Source organism: Ruditapes philippinarum, unplaced genomic scaffold (assembly GCF_026571515.1).
Source record: "Ruditapes philippinarum isolate M1 unplaced genomic scaffold, ASM2657151v2 ctg6165_1_1_1_1, whole genome shotgun sequence".
NCBI lineage: Eukaryota > Metazoa > Mollusca > Bivalvia > Venerida > Veneridae > Ruditapes > Ruditapes philippinarum.
The window spans coordinates 38,538-43,650 of record NW_026853710.1 but is presented as its reverse complement, the minus strand read 5'-3'; positions in this window follow the sequence as shown (position 1 = coordinate 43,650).

Sequence of the window (5,113 nt, the reverse complement as noted above, 5' to 3'; positions counted from 1 at the left end):
TGGCCATAAAATGAAAATTCAAAGTGTAAAATGTCTTTCCAGAATGAAGATGCTAAACATTAAGGTTTATAGGTTGTAAATATGAATTCATCCAAGCGGACTATCAAAATCATAGATTATAATATCATCCCCTTTCTACAACTTGTGGTGTTAACAAATAAACATAAAAATGGTGTAATGTTGAATTATTTAGAGACATCCGTAGGCGTGTTTATATGGCGGTCTTCAATGTGACACGTTCGTGCCATTCCATGATAAGCGGCGTATGGTCCCCAAGTAAAAGAATGCATGTGTCCTGAAAGAGAAAACAATAGGCTGAAGTAAATAAAATTTGAATTTTAACGCAAAAACTAATGATGATGTGCAAAACGATGGTCTGTTTTATACCAGTACAGAAACTAAACACTAAATGTCATTCGGTTGTCAAGTTTATCAGTCAAAAAAATGTTGTCATTTATTTCTAAAACTTTAAAGAGAAACGTCCTTAGCGTATTAATCGAACTATTCTTTCTGAAAAAGGCAAACAACTTTCGTTCTATAAACCAAGCAGTCAAAGCTCAAGATGTCTCACGAACACATTAATTTTAAGATGAAGGTTAAAAAAGACTTAAGTGTATTTTTAAATGAACCAATTACATGCTTCGATGTGGAAAATTTGTCGCCTGTTGTTTTCAAATAACCTCTCCTCTTGAAACTATTATTTCTCCGGGAATTTGTTTTGAGACAATAGTTAAACTTGTTCAAATGTGGATCTGGATAAAAAAAAAATAATAGTCCTTACATTTTTTTTTCAAATTTGTAATGTTATATATAATTGAAACAGCATGTCCTCCCATTAATCTTTATTTTATAAATGTTATGTAAGAGATTTCAAGTTACCTTGTCATTTATCTTTAATATTCCTATGAAAGTAATCTATTGTATACTTTATTTTTTTTCTGTCATAATGTGTTGCGAAAGGAAATCTGAATAATGTTTTCAATACTCTGTATTTCATTCTGAAAGATAGAAAAAGATCAACTCTAGAAATATTCACAAGATAACAAAATATTACTCCCCGGATTAAAGTAAACATTTAGATATTTAAATGTTTCGTGACCTCCGTGTCCGTGTGGACTAATTTCATAGGTTAGTCGCCGGAAGTTTTCAAATTAACTACCTTCTTGACATTAAGCTTCGCTGTCAATTAACATCAGAATACCATGATTTCATAGTCGTTAGGCGAATGTTGTCACAGAAAATTCGAAACACGAACACATATTTATATCATTGTCGTTATCTTGGCGACAATAGTCGTTTTTATGTAAATAAATCAAGCGCTGCAGTCTGGAATTAAACACATTTATTCACAGCCGGAAATTGATATCAGTGATAACCTCATTTGTTTTTGCGACCATGGAAAAAGAGTTCCTCGATGCATCACGTTTACCTGAAAGAGTTATATTATGAGATGGCAACAATCGCAAAGGTGATTAACTAAACTATCTGTCTATACACATAAATTAAAGAGTTGATAGTTATATAAGAATTGTGTCAGAAAGCATGTACCACAAATTGTATGTCTAAAGTAAATTTAACAGAACCGTTCATGAACAGGCTCAATCAAACCTAGCCTGCAACAAAATGAATAAATAAATAAACAAATGAATAAATAAACAAGTGCAAATATATTATATAAAATCTATCACGAGCGGAAGTATAAAATGGTGAAATTTAAAAGCAGCACAATACGAATCTTATTTTTTTCTAATGTCCGAGGTGAGGGAAAGTAATGCTAAATGTGAAGTCATTTGTCATAATAGGAGCTACATATAACCATTGTAATGTTTTTACTTCCATACAAAATACTAAATTACTATACAAAAGCAACAGCTGAAGCAAAATATTGATGAGGTAATTGACCGATGAGTAACCTTTTTTAAACTACATGTAAAACAGGACGTTCTATAACATATACATCACAATCTCACTTATATCTGAAAAGTATAAAATATTTCCTATAACTACGGTGCTTCACGTGGGTCATCGTGGTATTGTGCTGTCTTGCCCAACTGCACAGTTTTACAATGCCATAACAGGGGAAACCGCTTGCATAATTTGACGAGTTCGATTCGATGATACGATAACAGCAATACCTATTAATGCTTTAAATTTATGTTGCTGCATTTTGATTGAAAGAAGCCAACATTGGTTCGAATTCTGAGTGGATCAAATTCTTTAATGTTAGTAAGCTACACAGGAAGCTGGCAATTGTCTGTTGATTTCCCTGACATACTGAAAGAGGGGCATATAAGATCTTCTTCCATTCACCCAAAAGCTGCAAGACTATTCTCTATTTTAAGTTATAAACGTAACTTAACGTAATTTAATGTTATAAAACATGATACGAAAATTGGCGTTCTGGGCTGCATACTCTGTAAATTAATGATATATCAGTTTTATCTGATTCGTTTACCTTGACCCATATATGCAGTATAATTCCATGAATGCTTGAATGGGCAGTTCTTCTTAAAGACAGGCGATTCCTGCCAGTAACCAGTTCTAAGATTAGGCATTATAAGTTTACAGTTATTAGACGCCGCGTGCACGCGGCGTCTAGTAGATATGCATTCGTTCAGTCAGCAATGGGGGAAATTTTAGTCTTGCTTTTGTTAACATTTTTTGTTCTAACAAAATTACACAGTTTTCAGATTTTCGGATAAAAATAGTTTTTCTGATGATTAACGATATCGGATACGCATCGGATAATCGGATACCCACGATTGATAAACATGTCATGGAATTAAATAAACGTGATACTTCCATGTTTAAATATAACATCTTTTTATTTTTATCTTTTTTATTATTTAACCAATAAAATAACGTGCCAATGAGCCAGTCTATATTCTAAAGCAGTGGTATATATTCGGCTATTATCAATTTCGACAGAAAGGGCCGAAAAGTTGCGGTTGAGGAAATTAGGGTATAATCAGCGTAATGCATTTATTTACCGTAATGCATTTTCAATCGAGTGATGCCTCCTTATATTTAGGAGTCATTGTATCGACGATATATAGAACATGTTTTACAACAAGCACGGATAAGTGTAAACTTGCATTTTAAAAATAATTAAAAGGGGTTAAATTGAAAAATTTTAATCTGGTGAACAAGCATTTAATTATGCCTCGGCCAGTCGGGGAAAATTTTTTGACACTGTAGACTAAGTGGATTTTGGTAATTGTTTTAACCCCAATGGATTATTTTGCGGCGTCTTTGATGTGCAGCATCAACATTTAACTTGTCTTCTTCTATTATATATATTCACATTTGTGAATAACAGATATCCGTATTATTACACTATAGTATATATACGTACATACGAAAATAGGAAATAATACATACTTAACGGTTAACGCAAATAAAAGCGTGTGTCGTGCTTTGAGGGTACCCGTGTGTTAAAAAATGAGAGGGTACCTGTGATATAAAAATTAAAAAAGCAAAGAGATAGCCCGTGCCGCGGCAAAACCGAAAGTAGGGTGTTTTTTATGAATTTACATTTATTTTTGACAATATACTAGCATTTGTCCAAAGGTGGTATATAAATGAACATATGAAATATGTATGATGCATATAATTCAAACCACTGGTTCATTTCAGCCCGAAAAAAATATGTCGCGTTGATGAGCGAGGCAAGACATGTCAATTTTATGTAGCTTATTGTGAAGTTGCATTACTTGAAAAACGTACACATGGCACATCAGCACATAAATAAAACATTCTAGTGTTCCGTGGTATACATCTTTTCCACTGTCATACCTCCTTTCCTTATTACAATTAAATTTTTCTGGATTGTTATCCATCGCTGTTATGTTTTTCGCAGAGAATGACCTGTGTATGTGCAAAGAGGGTACCGTTTGAGTAGATTTCGCAAAGAGGGTACCGGTATGGATATGCGCCGTGTATCGAAGATCTGGTCATTTCTATATCAAAGTTCTTAAGATGAAAATGCAGCTCTTCACATATTCCTTTGCAATGTATATATGTAAAAGTCAGTTAAAAATTTATAACATGTTTTATCTTTTTAGAGTAATTTGGGTTAAACAGAATGACTCTAGTAATTGCTAAAATAATAACGTAATAATGACAAGTTGTCCCGTACTTCACTTCAGTGTTGTTATATTTTTCTGGTCCTTCGGGATCATTGATGCCAACAAGTGTTGAGAATTGAGTACCGCTCAAGCCGGTGCTAGGGGGCGTGAGGGATGTTGCACGTATTCATTATTCCTCATGTACAGACTCAATCAAACCGAGTCTGCAATTCTCTTGTAATTTTGTTGTGATTAATGCTTCCGAGGGATCACTTTGTTTCCGGATTTTTATAGTCGAGACTTCGTCATTATTTTACACTTATTATGTCTCAAATATGTTGCGTGCTACATGAAAGAGCGATAGCATTTGGTAATAATGTGTCAACTATAAAGTATAATACAAATAAATAGCATGTTGTATACATACATTTTAATAGATTAATTTAAATATAAGCTAAAAATGCCATAGATAACTGAAGAATAAGTATGCATTTAATGTTTAATTCATATAAATGTATTTAATAACAGTTGTGTAGAAGTCATTGTGGGTATACTTGAATAGAAATAATAGTGGAAAGTGGAGTAGGAGAGACTATTATACGAGAACATGCAATAAATTGACATGCATAAATCTTTAGTTTCTAGTTTGAAAATTGAAACATTGATTCGTGTTTATTCCCTTACAATATATTAATGTAATGCTTAAGCTGGCTTTAATTAGCGCACGTATGCAAATGTTAATTGCAACTGTCTATACACATATTTTTAGAACGAACTGGTTTATGTAAAGAATTTCATATTGTTACCAATTTTAAGATTAAAGACTGAAATGGAAGGACATACTCTTTAAATGTTACAAGTAATGAGTACATCCTTAGCAGTTAAAAGATATTAAAGACAAAATTACATGAACAATTTGAAAATTCATTTAAAAACATTTCAATCATTGATGACATTATTATTATGTGTCTTTAAGCTAAAAAACATATTCTGATATTATCTGAATTCGGAAAAACACATAAATGATGAAATTATGTACCAGTTTT